General features: G+C 42.0%; 1 protein-coding gene across 8 annotated transcripts in view; it reads left to right on the forward strand.

The window, feature by feature from the left end:
- The first annotated feature begins 263 nt into the window (after nt 1-263).
- Nucleotides 264-21921, forward strand: part of NUMB (NUMB endocytic adaptor protein) — a 190810-nt gene continuing 169152 nt past the window's right edge. For 3 of the 8 annotated variants that reach the window (XM_034993362.1, XM_034993368.1, XM_034993369.1), the window contains exon 1: nt 8131-8325. The gene's annotated coding sequence lies outside the window, so the exon portion shown is untranslated. Of the gene's footprint in view, nt 521-8129; nt 8326-21921 lie in introns of those variants that run through there. The other 5 variants (XM_034993365.1, XM_034993367.1, XM_034993371.1 and 2 more) reach the window with 3 other exon arrangements.

Genomic DNA, 21921 nt, shown 5'->3' on the forward strand with positions numbered 1-21921 from the left:
TGTGCCCTCGAAAGGGTCCGGGTCTGAGACGGGAAATATGTTTGTCTGTCTCCATTGAACAACAACATCCTTCTTATCAGCTGCTGCCCTGAGAAGACACTGATGTCCTCTTGCAGGAAACTAACAGGAAAAGAAAGCAAGCCTACCACTAAATACGCTTCCTGAGTGCAAAATGAAATGGCAGCTGCGCTGGCTGCCTGTAGGAAAGGGCTGAGTAAATAAATACACCATCCCCATTGTGTAGTCAGGCTTCCTGGGGGCAAGTCCTCTTCTCCCCACCCCTTCTTTCCCTTCTAAAATCGGCCATCCTGCGGAGGAACAGACAGAGGTTTTCTCCGGCTACTGAAATGTCTTGAAACTTACAAGTCTCCTCTTTCTCAAACACAGAGGAAACACAGAGTTAGAAGGAGAGAAGACAACAGTCACAGGAAGAGGAACTTGATATTGCAACACACCTCTCCTTGAACTCCACAGAACTTTCCCAGCAACTTCTGCTTTGAACCTTCCGTGCACAAATCTGGTAATGTCTGGGGACACGTCAGGGGGCGAAGGGTCCAGGGCTAGTGTATCTCTGAAAATCCATGGGCCTGTTTAAATCACAGCTACACAGGGGACGTGATTTGGAGGCAGAGGTGTAAACTGCCATCATCTGTGAGTATTTATTGAGCCCTAACGTTACGGCACCACAGCAGTAACTGCTTGAGAAGGTGATTCTGCATCAAGAAACAGTTCCAGTCTAAAGGATCCTAAGGCATTTCCTTGTGAGGATTGTTTTTTTTTCTTCCTCATGGAACACGGACAGAAGGAAAGAACGTGTACACTTATCGGGCAGGAGGAGAAGGGGATTGCGGGGAGAGAGAGAGAGAGACTGGGGACAGATACCCCTGGCCTAAAAAGATGAGATCAGATGAGCAGTGCACTTGGACCTTTGTCTTTCTATAGTGTTTTTGGTTTAAAGATTATTTATACCTTAGGAGCCCCCATTTTTCTCATATAATCATGAGTGAAACCTGTGAAGTGACTCAAAGCCAGAATAATGGGGTTTCCTTGATTATAGTTCCTCGTTTTCTCTGGCCACAGGCCAGGCCTCCATATCCTCCTTCCTTATAAGGAAGCCAGCTTCGACCCAGCCCTGCTGGCTCACTCCAACCTCTTACTGATCTTTCTTTCACATTGTGAACTGGACTCTCTTCTTCCCACTTTCCTTTTATTATTATTATTTTAAAAAATTTCTCTTAAATTTAAGTAATCTCTGTACCCAACGTGGGGTTCGAACTCACGACCCTGAGATGAAGCGTTGCACGCTCTTCCAACTGATCCAGCCAGGTGCCCCTCTTCCTCTCACTTTCTTACTGCAAAACTGCACTTCTTTTAGTCTCTTGGTTCTTATTGCTCCCAATCCAGGTGTGGAAACATCCTCTTGGGGGCCCTTCTCCATCCACAGAGACTGTATGGGATCCCCTTTCTCTTATCTACAGTTACGGACTGACTTAGCAGACTTGCACAGTGACCAGCTTTTTTTTTTTTTTTTTTTTTGAAAGGAACAAAGTCCACACAAACAAGTCCCTGCTTATTCTGGGAACACTCCCCACTCTCTGGAACTTCCATGGAGCCAGGCTCAGATTTCTGCATGTAGGAGGTCGCGCCATGATTAGCCCATCTTGCTGGTTTTGAGTATACATTTCTTAGCTTAGGGCAGGCAGGAAATTAGGCTGGAGTTTAGCTTTGTTGGCCATATTTTATGAATCCCAAATCCGGCATTATGATCTGGCAAGTGTAGGGTGCGCATAGATAAATGAGACAAAATATTTGAAAATAAGTCCATCCCGGAAAAGTTACCATAGTCATAGCATATCCGGTAGCTTGGAGAGGAAACCAGATATCACACACTCATATAAAGCTAATAATAACTCATGGCTACTGAGTACATACTATGTGTTCAGTACTTCCTGAATCATGTAGATTATCTCATTTATTCCTCATAAAGGTTTTGTTCTAATAGCTAGAAGAGAGAGAAATCATTCCATTCCATTGCTATTGTACTATTATATTACTATATGTACTATTACATTTATAGTAATAATAGTTATTATATATGCCAGTTATATAATATATGCCAGGCCCTGAACTGAACACATTCTCTCATTTAATCTTTTTTTTTTTAAGATTTTATTTATTTATTTGAGAGAGAGAGAGAGAGAGACTGCACGCACGAGTAGGTGGGAGGGGCAGAAGGAGAGGGAGAAGCAGACTTCCTGCTGAGCAGGGACCCCGATATGGGGCTCAATCCCAGGGCCCTGGGATCATGACCAGAGCCGAAAGCAGATGCTTAACCAGCTGAGCCACCCAGGTGCCCCTCTCATTTAATCTTTAAGTGAAACCTACAAAGAGGTATTATTATTTCCTAAGGTAGGCTACTTCTTTTTTTTAGAGGTTGGGGAGGGGCAGAGGGAGAGAGAAAATCCTAAGCAGGCTCCACACCCAGTGGGAGCCCGACAACAGGGTTCCATCTCACAGTCCTGAGATCAGACCTTGAGATCATGACCTGAGCTGAAATCCGGAGTCAGTTACTTAACCAACTGAGCCACCCAGGTGCCTCTAAGGTATGCTAATTCTTTTTTTTTTTTAAAGATTTTATTTATTTATTTGAGAGAGAGAATGAGAGACAGAGAGCACGAGAGGGGAGAGGGTCAGAGGGAGAAGCAGACCCCTCGCTGAGCAGGGAGCCCGATGCGGGACTCGATCCCGGGACTCCAGGATCATGACCTGAGCCGAAGGCAGTTACTTAACCAACTGAGCCACCCAGGTGCCCCTAAGGTACGCTAATTCTAAAGTGGCTCCAATCATCTCCCTCTTGGTATTTATATTCTTGTATAATCCCCTCTCCTTGAGTGTGGGCAGGACCTAAAGTCTTGCTTCTAACATTCTATAGAATGTGGCAAAAGTGATGGGATATCGGTTTGTGATTAGATTACAAAAGACAATGACTTCTGTCTTGCGAGCAGTCTCTCTTTTAATGGCCCTCCCTCTTGTCCTCTCGCTTGCTTACTCTAATGACATAAGCTGCCATGTTTTGAGATGCTTTATGGAGAGACCCTCATGGCAAGGCACTGAGGGAGGCCTCATATTAATAGCTCATGAGGGTCTAAGGCCTTAGTCTAAATCCTGTGAGCTACTGAGTTCTGCCAACAATGATGTGAGTGAGCTGAGAGCAAATCCATCCCAACTGAGCCTTGAGATCACTGCAGCCTTGTGATAGACTCAGAGCCAAAGGACTCAGTTAAGCTGCATCAGGATTTCCGACCCACAGAAATGGAGATAATAAATGTTGTTTTAAGTTACTAGGTTTGGGGGTAATTTGTTATACAGCAAAAGATAACTAACACATCCCATTTTGTAGATGAAGAAACTGAAGCTTGGGGACATGGATCAACTTTCCCAAAGTCACACAGAGAGTAAATGGCAGAGCCAGGGTTTGAACACATTTAGGTTCAAGAGTCTTAGTTCAAATCTACTTTCTTATGTGATTCCAAGTGACTGGAAAAGTGGAGTTCTAGAAGGCATTCTACTCTCTGAAATCTTTGGAGTGTAGCCATGTTTCCAGGAAACTCTTTGTGTGTAGAACAGGGATGGACAAAAGTTTAAATGGTGCTCAAAAGCCCACTCCCTGCTGCGGAAGAGTGGCTGGTCCACCCATAGATCTAGTGATAGTAACCAGGGGCTCCATTCAACAGCATAATGGCAGAGCTAAGAGCTGCGGCCCATCCATTTTACAAGCACTCAGGCTATCTTATTTATAAAATGCAAGGTGGGTAAAGGGGTACGCACATTTTTCTTGAGGATGAAAATGCATGCATTACATAATGAGGAGGTCTGGTGTGCTATTTAAAAAGCATATTGGGGGCACCTGGGTGGCTCAGTCGGTTAAACATCAGACTCTTGGTTTCAGCTCAGGTCGTGATTGCAGGGTTGTGAGATTGAGTCCTGTGTCAGTCTCGTGCTCAGTGTGGAGTCTGCTTGAGATTCTTTCCCTCTCCCACTCCCTCTGCCCCTCCCCCATCTCTCTCTTTCTCTCAAATAAATAAATAAAAATCTTGAAAAAAAATCTTACGAGCCCTAGCATTGGAAAGCAAATGGTTCTACCCGAGAGAACACCATTTTTCACTCTTTTTTTTTTTTTTAAGTGTCTTTCCATCGATGGAAGACAGCCTTGAACTTTGAACCCACAGTGCTTTGTTCCATCATGGGACATAGCTTGGCACTTCTCTGTTGGAATCTCCCCAGTCTGAGATGCTGAAAACATCTTCTTCCAGACAGTTTCCCTTTCTTCATCCAGAGCTTCATGCCAGTGGTCACCTTTATGACATCAAATGAAGATATACTTGTTGGCTGGCTACATGGATCTTGTCGGCTTTGCCCTGATGCCAGAGCAGCAGGCTTTGAGCTCAGGGAGGATTTCCAGGTGACAGGAGAGCGAAGAGCCCATAGGGTAAAGTTCTGACATGGTTCTCCTTTCAGCGGTAACAGAGGCTGCACTTTGTTGGTGTAATTGTGCAACCTGGTATAAAGTCCACAGCAGGGAGATGGGGGTAGGACTCTAAGCTGGCTCAGCAGTTCGTGGCCTCTTGGCTCTGTCTAGCTTTCCTTACTCTCTTCTCTGCTGGCCTTCCCCCCCAACCCCCACCCCAAGCCCTCCTCTCTAATCCCTTCATCCCTGTAGGTTTCCATCTTCAGGGATCCCTAATTCAGGGAACTCTCTCTTATCAAATATCTTGGCTTGCTTCCAACTACTAGAAGCAGGCAGCTCTGGCTCTTGTCTACTATCTGAATGCTTTTCTTCTCTACCAGTTGTTTGTTTCTCTAATCCATTTGGAATTGTGTGTAAAATCCAAAAACAAACCCCCAAAAGCAGCTTTTCCCTAGTGAGATTGCCCCCTGGACTAAAAGAGCAATGAGGGGCGCCTGGGTGGCTCAGTCAGTTAAGCGTCTGCCTTCGGCTCAGGTCATGATCCCGGGGTCCTGGGATGGAGCCCCGTGTCGGGCTCCCTACTCAGGGGGGAGCCTGCTTCTCTCTCTCCTCCCTGCTTGTGCTCTCTCTCGCTATCTCTGTCACTGTCTCTGTCTCTCTCTCTCAAATAAATAAAATCTTAAATAAAATAAAATAAAATAAAGAGCAATGAAAGGAAACCTGGATTCTGCTCCCTTGAAAAGTGATGTGATGAAAAGAGAGCAGAAAGCAGTGTCAGCACGCACCGGAGCCCAGAGCAAACCGTGCTCCTCAGACATCAGGACATCACTCCAAGTCCTCCATTGTCTACTTAATCAGGATTTATGAAGTCTATTTTTGCCTTTAATATACCTGCTATCCTGGTCTTGCTCAAGTGGCTCTGAGCAGATATCATCTGCACCACCCCCACGGTCAGCCTCACAATACAAAGATGCAGACTCCCTGACTCCAGTGTTCTTGCTTTCTAAGATGGGGTCTGAAGAGTGGTGAAGACATAGCACAGGAAAGATAACAGAGTCTGACTGGATTAATTACGTCATAAGGTCACCTCGTGCGTGCTAAATCAAAATGGGGGGTACGAGCAATAACCTTCCCAGTACTGCATGGACTTTATTTATTTTTTAAAGATTTTATTTATTTATTTTTTGACACAGAGAGGGAGCACAAGCAGGGGGAGTGGCAGGCAGAAGGAGAGGGAGGCAGAAGGAGAGGGAGAAGCAGGCTCCCCGCAGAGCAGGGAGCCCGATGCGGGGCTCCATCCCAGGACCCTGGGATCATGACCTGAGCTAAAGGCAGACGCTTAACTGACTGAGCCACCCAAGCACCCCCCTGCATGGGTTTAGTAACACAATAAATAGCTTTCTGGTGGGTCAAAGAATGTTCCTTAAAGCCTTCCTTCTTTAAGATTTTTTTTCCTCTTCTTACTGGGTTGAACATGTTTATTTTACATTTCTTATTTGATTTTCACAAGGAATGGTAGTGGTAGAAGTGTAAATATGTATGTATGAGTGAAAACATTTATGAATACCTTTTTTTTTTTCAGTGTATGGAATAGAATGAATAGCTGACCTTTGTGGCAGTATTCCTAGTTTTGTGATAGTAATTTTGTTGAGTTCCTGAATTTGATGGCGAGTCCTCTTAGTGAGACTGGCATAATTCTATGTTCTCCATGGCACCAAGTCACTATGGGTGTACAAGAGCCATTATTACCCAAAGTACCATAATAATGCCCATGCCCTCCTATGACGTTATTGTTTCCTATCTGCCAGGACATTAATTGCCTTCTAACTTGCTCTAAAATTGGTAGGCAGGGCATACTGCCAAGACTAGAGAGAAGAAAACTGGTAATATATTAAAAAGCTGTGTAAAGGACATCCTGACACCTCCTTCTCATTGGGGAATTTTCACATTTGCATGTTACTTCATTTGTTATGGATGTTAGCTCAGGTTTGCCTTATGTCTTGGCTTCCATCTTACCATGGTCAATGTCTGATCTTTCCTTCAACTGAATGATTCAGACATCTCTGAAGTTATTTTGTCTTTCCCACTTTCCTTTTACAGGCTTTTTATGAGTCATTGAATTGAAGGGGAGGTTATTTCTAAATTGGAAGGTGAGGATGAGGGAAGGGGGAGGAAAGTTCCGGAAAATAACTAGGAAAAGACACCTTATTGTTATAGTTACTGGAGGAATAATTTCCGCTTAGTTTGGTGATAGGTAGTTTTATTCAAACTTGACTAAAATATAAGCTAGAAAATAGACAATTTTTTTTTTCTTGGATAACCAAGAGTGCAGTTTTAGACTATCTGTAGCTTGCTCTGCAAAGGACAGAAGAGTGAATAGAAGAGATATGGGACAAAGAGTTAGCAGGAAGAAGAAAGGGGCAAAGCACAAAATTCCTAAAGTCCAGATTCTCAGTCCCACAGGAAGTTTCAACCATAAGGTAATTCTTGTAAGGGGGTACCTCTTTGACCTGTCCCAATCCATCCCTAGGTATGTTTCATGGTCCATGGGTTTGTTTATAGGTAGAGTTGTGAGGAAGGTACATTTAAATCTGACTTAGAAATTTAAAGAGTAACCAGGCCAGCATTTTGTTATTTAGGAGCAGGGAAAGTGGGTGGAAATGAGAAAGAAAAGCAAAATCTAATGATGGATATATTTCTAGGAGCACAAGAGTTTTTATAGCAACACCAGATTTCTCAAAAATGCGTACTGTGACTTGTAACCAAATGAATAAAAAATGCAATCATTTATTCTTGTGCATTGTGCCAATGTAAGAAAAGGGCTGCAATTCATTCCATCATCCTAATTTAGACTGCTAGGAAGAGGAGAGGTTGGGAAAAAAAGACAAGCTTTTCAAGTATCTGACACACATCTAGTAGGGCTATTTAAGAACTGCTGAACATAAAAATCAATTTGGGAGAAGGTGGGGGGAACCAAATTCTCAATTCCAGAGCATCGCAAGGGTAAATATGGCCCGTTTAGTCCAAACTTGCTGATGGCTGCTTGGTCACTTGACAGCCCCCAGCTAGGGGTGAGTCTGGAAGCTAGAGAACGCTCAACATGCCACTTCAGTTTATTAACGACGTTATAATTGCAACAGAAGTGACTGATTTCTGCTAAATAAGCACCTGTGCTTTGCCCTTTAGAGTGGAGACTTCTGGAAAGAACTTCAAGGAAATTGGGCGCATTTGGGACTTCAAGAAGAAATTTTTATCTGTATAAGTGCTTTTCTCCCAAGGAGTTGGAAAACACTCCTTAAACACAATCTCTGATGTTGGTATTTTGTAAGTACTACTCTATAAACTAGCAGTGATAAACTCCTTATAGGCAGGGAACTGGCGAAGGGGATGGGAATACAGAGTGAACTCTACAACAAAGAGTTAACCCTTCCCCGGGAACCTCGGTTGTGAGCGTCTGCCCCTTCCTTGCTTGCTACTGCGCAACCAAACTGTGTCCAAGCTTGAACCAACCATGGCCATCACATCCCTTGCCAGTTGACTTAACAGACACTTTTAGCAGCCTATCATAACTTCGAACTGCCCAACCATCAACCAATGACAACTAAAGCTTGGTTCTAGGCGCTCCGGGTCCGGACGCGGGCTAATACCGGGTCCAGGAAAAGGGGCGGTGAGGAAGCTATGACGGACGGCTAAACTCAGCCAGTCAGAGCAGAAAGCCGCCGCCTCACTATCCAATGGAGAGGTAGAAAGTATGAAATGGGGTGGGCCTGTTGTCATGGGGGAGGCGGTGGCGCTTGGTGGCTACTGGCGGCTGAGGTAGAGGCAGTGGCGCTGGAGTTGGTTGGGGGCTGCGGCAGGTGAGTGCCGGTAACGCGGGCCTGAGGTCCGGGGGCCGTTGCGGGGCAGAAACTCCAGCTGGGCGCTCCGGAGGCGGAGGCCAGAGGAAGGGGGCCTGGACTGTGGGCCGGGTCTGGCCGGGGCCAGGGTGGCGGCGGTGGCGGCGGTGGCGGCGGCGGCGGCGGCGGCGGCTGCAGCGAGTTCGCGCTGACTGGGCTGGTGGGAGAATGGCCCGATTCCCGGCGGCGGAGTTCGCGTTGGCAAGATAGGCTGGGGCCGGACCCGAGCGGTTCTGACAGGGAGGTCCCTTGGGACGTCCCACTGCTTGGGTCTGGGGCACTGAGCGGCGGCCGGTGTGTGAGGGGTAAGATCCCTCGGGAGACGGAAGCGGACGGGGTCCCGGAGGGGGTTGACCCGGGGTGACTGGCAACGACCTGGTTCGAGGACCGGGTGACTCGGGAATACACACCCAGGGCAGCTTGGGTGCGAGGGAGCAGAGGACCCCGGGAATCCCAGGAGCGGCCCGAGTGGGGAGAGCTGGGGGTCCGGGAAACTGGGAGTGGCCGGGGTCCGAGGGAGAAGGGAGACCGAGGGCTATCGGGGTTCGGGGTGACAGTGAGCGGCCTGGGTCCAAGCGAGGACGTCGAGGAAAGGCGGGGGGGGGGGGGCTGGGGACCCTCTTGAAAAAGGCGGCTGTCCGAGGGTGGAGGGCTCCGGAGGAGTGGGAGCCGCGGGTTTTAGGAGGGTGGGACCTGTGGAGACCTTGAACAGCTGGGGTGGAACGGAGCGCCCTGCCCCCACTGCTGGTCTGGGATGGGATACCCAAGACTAGACTGGGAGCTCCTGGGTCTGAGGATCCGAGGGGGCCGGGGATCCTCGAGGAGTAGCTCGGATTTGAGACTAGGGTGAGGGGCCTACTGGGGAGTAGAAGTTGTCTCAGTTGGAGAGGAGTCAAACAAAATGACACAGGGGTGGGCGGGGAGAAATAATTTCCTTGTAGGAAGCGCGTAGTTCATAGGGCGTAGTAGGAGGGAGCGAGAAAGTTGCTCAGGAAGAGAGTGGTGGTCTTGTGGAAACGGGCCAGAACAGTAGATAGGAGAAATTAACAGTGGCCATTAGTAGATTTTAAGGACTTCAGAAATAGAAGAAACTTCGGCTTCATAATACTATAAGTGACTTGCATTCCAATGCTTTAGAAAAAAAAATTGTTTTAGGATGACACCGATGGTATTAGAAAATGAGGACATTGACAGGATGGTGAATTTGAAAGGGAAAGGGGAGGACTAGCTGAAACTAAGGGAGTAGGTCGGAGGACTTGATCAGAAAGAGGGGAGTCATGAAAGGATGGACATACCCTGGCCAAATCAGAAAAAAATTTGAATTCTAGTTCCACCACTTGGCTTGGACAATTTAACCTCTCTATGCAAGTTTCCTCGTCTGTATAATAGGAATAATAATGCTCTCTATTTCATAGGGCTGTTTTTTCACAGGAGTTAATATTTGTAGAACTTTTAGAATAGTGACTGCCACGGAGTAAGCCCTGGGTACTTACTGACTGGATTGTTAAATAGAGGAAAAAGACCGGGTTTTTTTTTATGCTGTGGTTCTCAAACTTTAGCTTGCACCAGAATCATTTTGGGCTTGGTAAAATACAGACTGCTGGCCCCCTCCAGAGTTTCTAATTCAGTAAGTTTGGAGTGGGTCCTGAGAATTAGCATTTATCTCAGGTGATGCTTATGTTGGTCAGAGGATCACACTTTAAAAACCACTTGCTTCCATGAAAACAATAATAATGTAGCAACCTTAAAATATCTGTCTATCCTGCTAGAGACAAGTAGAGGCAGATTGCAAAAATGATCCAAATATAAGGGATACCTCTGTGAAGCCTGTGTTTTTCAAACTGTGGATCATGATTTATTAGTAATTTATAAAATCAATTTAGTGGGTTACCGTCAGCATTGAAAATGAAATAGAACAGAACTGCACTTGGTAAGGAAAGTATTGTTTGGGAAAGTTTTCTCATGTGTGTGTACTAGGTCACAATGGAAAATGTATTTCTTACAGTCAAAAGAAACTCAAAAACTGTTTTGAGCCATGCAGTGCAGCAAAAGTAACCCTTCAGTAGAGGGTTTCTAGATTGGGCTTATTATTTATATCTTTATTTTTCTTTTTCTGGTAATTTTTCTCTGGTGGTGATACATTCTATTACATCTCTTCAGCTTCTGATTTGGTTTCTCTTAGGTTTGCCTTATCACATATTGTGTTGTGCCTCTTTTTAGATATTGAAAATCTTTGGTATAAGGACTTAGGAAATTTGAGGCAGAGGAATGAAATTGAGTGGTGTTTCTCAGATGTGGTACACTTTTGTTTCACTTGTGCCCTCTTGTTTACCCTTTCTTTTTATACCACCATACTGTAAAGCACTGTCTGTAAAAAACCTAAGTATACATAGACATATTGGCAGTAAATAACTAACGCTGAAATGAACTGGTTTGAGAACAGTTCATATATAGAAAATAAGCATAAACCAAATAAGATACATTTCTTTTTTTTTTTTTGACACAGCGAGAGAGGGAACACAAGCAGGGGGAGTGGGAGAGGGAGAAGCAGGCTCCCCGCAGAGCAGGGAGCCCGATGTGGGACTCGATCCCAGGACCCTGGGATCATGACCTGAGCTGAAGGCAGTCGCTTAACCAACTGAGCCACCCAGGCGCCCCCCAAATAAGATACATTTCAAAGGAGAAAAGCAAAGGAGTGTTTCCTTTTTAAAAGAGAGTAAAAGTTATTTAAAGCTTCTCGTGGCCTTACACTAATACAAAGCATATAAAAGCATTTTTAAGGGAATCAGATATACTTGTGTATTTTAGATTTTTAGGTTTTTGAAGAGCGAAGAAAGTGATAATAATCCAGGGTAAAATGCACCTGGGATAGAGGCTTAAGTACAAGGTAAATATTAAGCAGGAGCTTTTGTTTTGATGTTTTTCTCCCTTGAGAATGAACTGGATGTGGCATATATTGTAAATTTAACTTGTTTGAGTGATTTAAATGTAATCTATAGTACCTTTTTAAAGCTATATTAAGAATATTTTTTCTGTGCTGTTCTTGGTTTGATTTTTCTTCTATAAAAACCTAGATGGTTTATATTTAGGAGGAGTTGATTTAGATTAGTTTTTGTGGATATAAGAACAGAGAAAGCAGTATCGAAAACAGATTCTTGCAGTTCTCCTTAAAATCTTTAATCCAGGGGATTTATGTAATCCTTTCATTAATATTTTATGAAATTGTGAAGAAACTCTTGGTGTAGCTTTGCATTAAGATTTTTTGTAAATTTTATTTATTTGAGTGAGAGAGTGAGGGAGAGAGAGCACATGAACAGGGGCAAAGGGAGAGGGAGAAGCAGACTCCGGCTGAGCAGGGAGCCTGAATCGGGGCTGGATCCCAGGACCTTGAATTGGGGCTAGATCGCAGGACCCTCAACTGGGGCTGGCAGAAGCTTAACCTACTGAGCCACCCAGGTGCCCCACGTTAGGATTTTTACATAATTTCTTGTCTCTCAAAAATAATTTTTCTCAGATTTTTGTATTTCATTAAAATTTTATTTTTGTTTGGAAGACTACAAAACATATAATTATTACATACTTGAATTGAAAAACATAAGCAGTTTTTTCACAGAATAAATTTACTGATTTTTATGATAAAGGTTCCAAGGATGAAAGCTTTTGAATTCCTTGCATTGCGTTAGATGGAGTGTTCCTACCACCAAAATGGTTGTTCTGTAAGTCGCTGTGCAGTTGGTGGTCACATTTGTAGAGATAATTCATTTTTTACTAACTGATGGAAGAATGTAAAATCTTAATAATTGAGTGTGGGAAAATATGAAAGTTCATTCTTTGTAATTGTGAACATTGACTGGTTTGATTACTTGCTTTTTAATAAATGGACTTTATTCAATTGACTTATTATTCACTCATAATTTAATCACAGGTATCTATGAATAGCTCTGATTGCTCAACACTTTACAGTGAGATTTGTTAATCTGTAGTTGAATAAATGGTGGTTTTTAAATCCCAAAGAAACTGTATGTTCCTGACTGTACAATTTAGTGAGACTTAATTTCATATATCAAAGAAAATTCAAGTAAGTGATTTAAAAAAGTAGAAGTTCAGTTAACACTAGTTAATTAAGTTTATTTTCTATTTCAGTAGCATTTTATCCTCTTTTATAAATAGTTTCTGATCTGCTCTCTCTGCTTCTAGCCTTTATACAGTAAATCCTAATGGAAATGTTCGTGCCTGAAAATCTTGTTCTGTAATGGTACAGAAACCTATGTCTGGTTTTAAGTTCGCCGAGAGAAGTACTTTTATTAGAAAAGGTCCCTTGGTAAACTTACCACCTTAAAAAAAAAGTTGTTTATTTAATAGAGTACTTGAAAACCAGCATTTTATTTTGGGCTTGCCAAAACATCTATTGTGTTTGATAGATTTTGATTTCCACTGAATGGCTCTTGAATTCTCCCAATTTCTGAACTCTGATACATGTTTTCTTGATAGGGCTAAGAAGAAAGGAAACAATTGTACTCCTTAAATATTAAAAAAGAATTTTGCTATCTTATTTTTTTATCTTCGCATTAAAACAAATCCTTTTATTTGCCAAGAAAATTTGTTTCAGTAATATAACCTATTGGAAATTTCATTATTAAAGTTAGAAATATTATATAAAGCCTTAGGATGTTTGTTCAGATGTGAGACACAGGTTCTGATAAGTAGGATGTCCTTATGATACTGCTATATACTTTTGAGATTGTAAAATATACACACTTGGAAATCTTGGGGCAAAAGGAGGGTTGAAACTAAGGGAGAATGAGGAGAATACTGACATATGTTTGAGGAGTCTGGAGGATCTGTAGGAAGTATGTCTAGAGTAGTGAGCCACTCTTGGCAGTTTTCCTAGAGTGACATATGTAAAGGAGGATGATCCTATTTGCAGCATTCTCCCATGGACATATTTTTTTGTTCTGTGCAGTTTCCACTGCTTGCCATAACTCTTCCTTTGTTATCTTCCACTCGGGAAAGCAGGTCAGAATGCAAGTGAATAGACTGAGAATTGCTAGTCCTAGAGGATGGGAGCCTGGGCAGGACCATGTGAAATTAGAAGGCTGGACACTTGTCTCTGCTTCTGCAGCTCTTGGTAATAGGTCCATAGCAATTGTAACTAGGCCAAACCATACCACTTGTCCTTCCCAGTGGAGTCTGGGTTTAAGCAGTGGGAAGAGACCCCCTGTTACCTAAATGGGTTATCAAGGAGCTGATGTATTAATAATTAGTGTTCAGTGACTTCCCGAACTTCTCTCACCACCAAATCTGTTTCACCTCACTTGCTTGCTGATTCCTTATATTCTTCTAATCAGGGTCAAAGTCCTGAGTTCTCTGATTAGATAGCAAAATCTTAGTTGTGGTAACTTACTTATATTAAGGTACATATAGTTAATTAGGAAAATGATTATCAGATTTTTTTCCAGTTATTCAGGGAGGAAGAAGGATTGAAAGCTGTAGAACACTGCTTGGCTCCTGAATAAAGGCAAAGTCAGAGAAGCCAGCAACACAGAGAAATACAATATTAAGTAACTTAATGAAACTTAAACTTCAAACTTGAATTCTTCTTGACTCTGTTGTCTTATTTTTAGTCCCATCTGTTGAATAATTTGAATCTTTCTTTAATTCAGTTATATTTTTTGCCTTTAAGTCACAGTAAATTCTTAATTATTTACCTCCAGATTAGCAATTTTATAACTAATAACCTAAATTCTTTTGGGTTATGAAGTATAGCTATGGAACCTGTTAGATAAATTTTTCATTAGACCTGACTTCTATTTTTTTTAAGCTAATATTTAAGTATTGAATCTCCTTGGCATTGAATATCCCTGTCAGCAGTTCTCAATCTGCTACCTGCAACTCTTTGAATTGGGGGTGGATGTTTTGTACAGTTAATTCATTTGCTCATCAAATATTATCTATAGACAAAAGTATAAGTTCTAAAAATGTAATTATACTTAAAACATGTATATACTTAGAACTTACTAAAAAGAACTTAATACTTTCATACATATATACATATGTATATATTACATATATTATCTATATTATATACATTTTTTAAAAGATTTTATTTATTTATTTATTCATGAGAGACAGAGAGAGAGAGAGTGAGGCAGAGGGAGAAGCAGGCTCCCAAGGAGCAGGGAGCCCGATGCGGGACTCGATCCCAGGACCCTGGGATCATGACCTGAGCCGAAGGCAGACGCTTAACCATCTGAGCCTCCCAAGCCCAGGTTAATTCATTTTGAAATGAATTAAATTTTTTATTTTGAAGGTTAGACTGAATTCATAGTAGCTTTGGTTGTTTTGACTCTTTGCTCTGTCAGTGGATGTTGAATATTCAGCTGTTATCATATAGGGATTAGTTACTATATTGACTTTTAAAAAGGTTCATTCTTAAAAGCTCTCAGCCTACTTTTTCTACCCTTTCCTTACCCAAATGTGCCATTTCAGAAACCCTAGTATACTTCTGTTCCCCCCAACATGGTGTATGCGTTTTTTTTCTTTTTTGGGATGGCTTTATTCAGGTATAATTGACATACAGTGAAATTGCAGATGTTTTAAGTGTATAGTTTGATGAGTTTTTTTTTTTTTTTTTTTAAGATTTTATTTATTTATTTGAGACAGAGAACATGAGAGGGAGGAGGGTCAGAGGGAGAAGCAGACTCCCTGCCGAGCAGGGAGCCCGATGCGGGACTCGATCCAGGGACTCCAGGATCATGACCTGAGCCGAAGGCAGTCGCTTAACCAACTGAGCCACCCAGGCACCCTAGTTTGATGAGTTTTTACCTATTTATCCACCACAATCAAGATAAGGAACATACTTAACCATTCTAAGAATTTCCTTGTACCTGTTTGTAATCTGTCTCTCCCTTTCCACCCACAGAGATAACCACTTACCTGTCATTATAGATTATTTTGCATTTTCTAGAATTTTATGTAAAGAATTGTAGTATGTACTTTTTTTGATAGGGAGGTCTGGCTTCTTTCACTCTACCTAATTTATTTGAGATTTATCCATGTTATTTTGTGCATCAGGAATTTATTCCTTTTTATTGCTGAGTAGTACTCCAATATATAGTCATATCACAATTAAAAAAAAAAATCTCTTGTTGATAGACATTGGATTGTTTCCAGTTTTTGGGTATTCAAACAAAGCTGCTATGAACATTCCCGTACAAGTTTTTGTATGGACACATGGTTTCATTTTTTTTTTTTTAAAGATTTATTCATTTGAGAGAGCAAGCGAGCTCACACACATGGAGGGGCAGAGGGTGAGAACCCTAAGCAGACTCCCCACTGAGTGCAGAGCCTGACCAGGGCTCCATCCCATGACCCATGAGATCATAACCCCGGGTGGAATCCAAGGGTCAGTGGCCCAACTGACTAAGCCATCCAGATGCCCCTTCATTTCTTTGGTATATATCTAGTAGTAGTAGAATTGCTGGTTTATATGGTAACTCAGTTTTCCAGAGCAGCTATATATACCATTTTGTATTTCCACCAAGAGTGGGTATGAGCATTCCAGTTTCTCCATATCCTCACCAACACTTATTATCACTCTTGGTTTTTTATTATAGCTATCCTAGTAGACGTGAAGGGGCAACTCGTTGTGGTATTGTTTTGAATTTTCCTGCTGGCTAATGATGAGAATTTTTCATGGGTTTATGAGCGATTTGTTTATCTTCTTTGGAGAAATGTTTTTTTGGATCCCTTTCCCATTTAAAAAAATGGGGTTATTTGCTTTTTATTATTGAGTTTGAGTGGTAAAAAAATATACATTCTGGGGGCGCCTGGGTGGCTCAGGCAGTTAAGTGGCTGCCTTTGGCTCAGGTCATGATCCCAGGGTCCTGGGATTGAGCCCTGCTTCGGGCTCTCTGCTCAGGGGGGAGTCTGCTTCTCCCTCTGCCTCTGCTCCGCCTGCTTGTGCTCTCTCCCTCTCTCTCTCACGTAAATAAATAAAATCTTTTTTTTTTTTTTTTAAAGATTTTATTTATTTACTTGACAGAGAGAGACACAGCGAGAGAGGAAACACAAGCAGGGGGAGTGGGAGAGGGAGAAGCAGGCTCCCCGCAGAGCAGGGAGCCCGATGCGGGACTCGATCCCAGGACCCTGGGATCATGACCTGAGCTGAAGGCAGTTGCTTAACCAACTGAGCCACCCAGGCGCCCCCAATAAATAAAATCATAAATATATTATATACACACACACACACACATACATTCTGGACACAAGTCTCTTATTGATACTGGATTTGCAAATATTTTCTTTCTTCCATTCCTTCCTCTCCCTTCCTTCCTTCCTTCCTTTCTTTGAAAATTTATTTATTTTTTTTTGTAATCTCTACACCCAACATGGGGCTCTAACTCATGACCCCAAGATCAAGAGTCACATGCTCTTCCAACTCTGCCAGCCAGCCAGCCAGGCACTTACAAAAGTTTAATAAAATATTCTGCTTTGTTACTAATTCTTCCAAGTAGCAGTTTGTTGGCCTTTTGGTCTGGTGTGGCAGTTGAGATCATGGTGCCAAGGGAAGCATTTTAGAGTTGCAACAATGGGTTATAAATGAATCCACTGATTTAAATGTATGATTGTATAATTTCATCCTTGTATTATTTCATACTTGAACATTAAGTGAAGTTCAGGTGTCATTTTTCTGCTTATGGTGCAGCCTTGTGTCCATAGTTCTATAGAAGCTTCAGTGTTGGACCTTAAATGAAAATCAGGGGGGACGCCTGGGTGGCTCAGTCGTTAAGCATCTGCCTTCGGCTCAGGTCATGATCCCAGTGTTCTGGGATCGAGTCCCACATCGGGCTCCCTGCTCATTGGGGAGCCTGCTTCTCCCTCTCCCTCTGCTTGTGCTCTCTCTGTCAAGTAAATAAAATCTTTAAAAAAAAGAAGAAATCAGGGTCAGATTTTTAAACATCTTACTTAAGGGAAAAATTGTTTCTATTATACCCCTTCTTTTTTCCCCTCCTTCCCCCCTACTCTCTCCCTACCTCTCTCTTTATTTTATTTTTTTGTTTTCTCTTAAGATTTATTTTATTTATTTATTTTTAAAATTTATTTATTTATTTTATTTAAAAAAATATTTGTGAGAGAGAGCGCACGCGCACACAAGCAGGGAGAGCTATGTTACAGGCAGAGCGGGCACAGGGAGGAGTAGGCTCTCCGCTGAGCAAGGAACCCCATCTGGGTCTCGATCCCAGTACTCTGAGATCATGACCTGAGCTGAAGGCAGAAAGAAGCTTAACCAACTGAGTCATCCAGGCATCCCAAGATTTATTTAAGAGAGAGAGAAGCAGGTGCGTGAGCATGCACATCCACATGAGCAGGGGTAGGGACAGAGGGGGAGAGAGATTATCTCTATCTGTAGCTCACTCCCTGCTGGGCCGGCATGACACACACGGGGCTTGATCCCAGTACCCTGAGATTGGGACTTGAACTGAAACCAAGAGTCAGAGGCTTAACTGACTGAGCCACCCTGGCGCCCCTCCCCTCTTTCACTCACCTACCCTAGTACCTTTTTACCTGAAGAAGACACTTCTTTTTAATTAAACACATAGCCTTTTTTTGAGGGAAAATCAAATACTAAGGCCTTATTATTTAAATTGGAAATTCAAGGAGATGTTCTATAGTGATGATTAAAAACATTATAGAGGAAAAATGCCAAGGATTTTAATTAACCTCGGTAAATTCAAAATCAAGAATTAATTAATATCATAGTTTTCCATGTAATCTTAGTTGAAGGTGAGAAATGGCATGGTATTTTCCTTTTCATTTAAAATATAATAAAAATATAATTCTTTTACGTTTGTGTGATTTACTTAGCATTTTAAGATAAACTGATTCTTTGTTTAAAGAACATTTAACTTGGGGCTTCTGGGTGGCTTAGTTGGTTAAGTGACCAACGACTTCCGCTCAGGTCCTGATCTCATGGGTTGTGAGATCCAGCCCTGCGTGGGGGCTCTGAGCTCAGTGGGGAGTCTGCTGGAGATTCTCCCTCTCCCCCCACCCCTCCCCCTTCTCTCTCTCAAGTAAATTTTTTTTTTTAAAGAGCATTTAACTCTAAATTGAGCTCCTTTTACCTATTTTTTTTTTTTAAAGATTTTATTTATGTATTTGACAGAGACACAGTGAGAGAGGGAACACAAGCAGGGGGAGTGGGAGAGGGAGAAGCAGGCTTCCTGCGGAGCAGGGAGCCCGATGCGGGGCTCGATCCCAGGACCCTGGGATCATGACCTGAGCTGAAGGCAGATGCTTAACGACTGAGCCACCCAGGTGCCCCTTACCTATGTTTTAATATGCAATATTTTTTCTTTTTGGAGATCTTAAGAGCAAAGGGAAAAGTATACATCTTTTACATGGTATTTGAGTTTTGTGTGTCTCATTTCTCTTTGTACAGTTCTGCTTTTTTAGACTATGAGGGCAGTACTTTGCCAAGTAAGAACTAATTTCCTGGGAAATCAGGTTGCTGGCTTGACTTCTTGCTGTGCCTCTCCCCTTTTCATTGCTTTGTAAAAGAGCTGAGTTTAGTCTTGTGGAAAATAACTAAATCACCTAATTATTTTCTCTAGTTCAAATTAAACATGATTGGTATATATTTGCATTGTTTTGAATTCTGTAACTTTTGCTTACAGATTTGTTAACATACCTTGAAGTACTTTGACTTCATTTGATAAGTTGGCTATTTGTATCTGAAATAATACTAATGGTGTGTTCCTTCAATGAATGTTCTTACTCTTGGTCTTTTTCCCCCCCTCTAGTAGACCTAGTTAGTGTGGGATATCACTTGTGCTTTTACAAGAAAGCCCAGACACTGAAATATAATCATAGTTTCTATGATATTGACCCTTCATTATTTTTTTAAAGATTTTATTTACTTATTTTGAGAGTGTGTGTGTGTGTGTGTGTATGTGTGCACGTGTGCACGTATGCACGCGCTCCTGCGCATTCATGCATGCATGCGAGTCGGGGGAAGGGCCGGGAGAGAGAGAATCTCAGGTAGACTCCACTCTGAGGTTGCAGCCTGATGAGGGGCTCAAGGCAGGGCTTGATCCCACCATCCATTTTATGACCAGAGCCAAAATCAAGATCTGGGTGCTCAACCCACTGAGCCACCCAGGTGCTTTGACCCTTCATTATTTTTTTTAATGACATTAATATTTATTATCCATTTTTTCCTCATGCAGATTTTTATTGAACACATAATTTTGGAACCTGCTTTTTTTTTTTAAAGATTTTATTTATTTATTTGACAGAGACAGAGATAGTGAGAGCAGGAACACAAGCAGCGGGGGTGGGAGAGGGAGAGCAGGCTTCCCGCCGAGGAGGGAGCCCGATGTGGGACTCGATCCAGGACCCTGGGATTGTGACCTGAGCTGAAGGCAGACGCTTAACGACTGAGCCACCCAGGCGCCCTTTTTTTTTTTTTTTTTTTTTTAAGGCTTCACACTGGGCATGGAGTCCAATGCAGAGCTTGAACCCACGACCCTGAGACCAAGACCTAAACTGAGACCAAGAGTTGGTCACTTAACTGACTGAACCACCCAGGCACCCCTGGAACCTGCGTTTTTTTAACATGCATTTTAATATCATTATAATTATTTGAAAACAGTTTAAAACAGCTGAGGAATATTCCATTAAAGGAAATATCATTTATACAATGGATTTCCATAGTTTTTACATTCAGATTATTTCTAATTATTATGAACAAAACTTCATTGAATAATTGCTAAACACAGATTTTTGTCCACATTTCTTTTTTTTTTTTTTAAAGATTTTATTTATTTATTTGAGAGAGAGAATGAGAGACAGAGAGCATGAGAGGGGGTAGGGTCAGAGGGAGAAGCAGGCTCCCCGCTGAGCGGGGAGCCCGATGTGGGACTCGATCCCGGGACTTCAGGATCATGACCTGAGCCGAAGGCAGTCGTTTAACCAACTGAGCCACCCAGGCGCCCCCTTTGTCCACATTTCTATATTGTTAAGATAGATTCCTATAAGTGGAATTATCAAGTCAAGGTATACATTTCTGAGGGTTCTCAAGAGAGCAAAACATTGCATGATTGCTTTCTAGAAAGGCTGTACAAATTTACATTCCCATTAGCAATATATGAGCTTGAGATATATACCCTTGCCAGCAGTGTTATCATTTAAAAATATTTGCTAATTTGATAGGGAGAAAATAGTAATTGGTTTCTGAAATTTGTATTTTATCACTAGTGGAACATTTTAAATATTATCATTAACCTTTAAGTATTTTCTTTAAGTGAAGTTATGTTCCTCTTCTTTTTTTTTCTTCTTTTTGAGTGGTTTCTAATTTTTATGTGGAATTTAGGGATGGATAATATTCAAAGCTGTGACTTAATTTACATAAATGATCAGCAAAAAGTTTAATGTCCCCCTTTTTTTTTTCAGATTTCATTTATTTTAGAGAAGGAGCAGTAGGGAGAGTCAGAGGGAGGGGGAGAGAGAGAGAGAAGCAGACTCCCTGCTGAACATTAATGTCCCTTTCAATTTTGTTTTGCCCTCCCTCCCAGCAACTGCTTTCTGATTTTGTCTGTTACTGAATTTCATATAAATGGGATATATACTCTTTTTATCTGGTTTCTTGTGCTTAACATATTTAAAAAAAAAATTTTTTTTTTAAGATTTTTAAAAAATTTATTTGACAGAGAGGGAACATAAGCAGGGGGAGTGGGAGAGGGAGAAGCAGGCTTCCCGATGAGCAGGGAGCCCATTGTGGGGCTGGATCCCAATGCGGGGCTGGATCCCAGGACCCTGGGATCATGACCTGAGACGAAGGCAGACACTTAAGGACTAAGCCACCCAGGCGCCCGTAACATATTTTTGAGATTAATTTTGTTTTGTATATTTATTTTTTTTGTTAAGGAAATAGAAAGTTACAGCAGTTGTATGCCCTTTTAAATACAGTGCCATTTAAACCATCCCTAGACCACAATTTAAGTATTCAATTTACCTCAAGTCCAACCTGTATCTCCCTAAGACACCGTTTCCATCGAAGTAGCCATTTTAACCGAGTTTTCTTTTTTATATATACATGGATAATTTCTGGAGGGAACACTTAGGAGGAACATGCACCAAGAATGCATAAGAAAAAAAAAATATGTGTACTTACATTTAAGAGTTTCACTTAATAAAAGTAGTATTGCTTAATAAAACCCAGAGATTTATTTGCCTCTCTCTTTTTTTTTTTTTTAAAGATTTTATTTATTTATTCATGAGAGACAGAGACAGAGAGAGAGAGGCAGAGGGAGAAGCAGGCTCCCAAGGAGCAGGAAGCCCGATGCGGGACTCGATCCCAGGACCCTGAGATCATGACCTGAGCCGAAGGCAGACGCTTAACCATCTGAGCCACCCAGGCGCCCTTGCCTCTCTCTTTTTTTAAGATTTTTTATTTATTATTATTATTTTTTTAGATTTTATTTATTTATTTGACAGAGGCACAGGGAGAGAGGTAACACAAGCAGGGGGAGTGGGAGAGGGAGAAGCAGGCGTCCT

This window comes from Mirounga leonina, unplaced genomic scaffold (assembly GCF_011800145.1).
Source record: "Mirounga leonina isolate KUSES-001 unplaced genomic scaffold, KU_Mleo_1.0 Mir_82, whole genome shotgun sequence".
NCBI lineage: Eukaryota > Metazoa > Chordata > Mammalia > Carnivora > Phocidae > Mirounga > Mirounga leonina.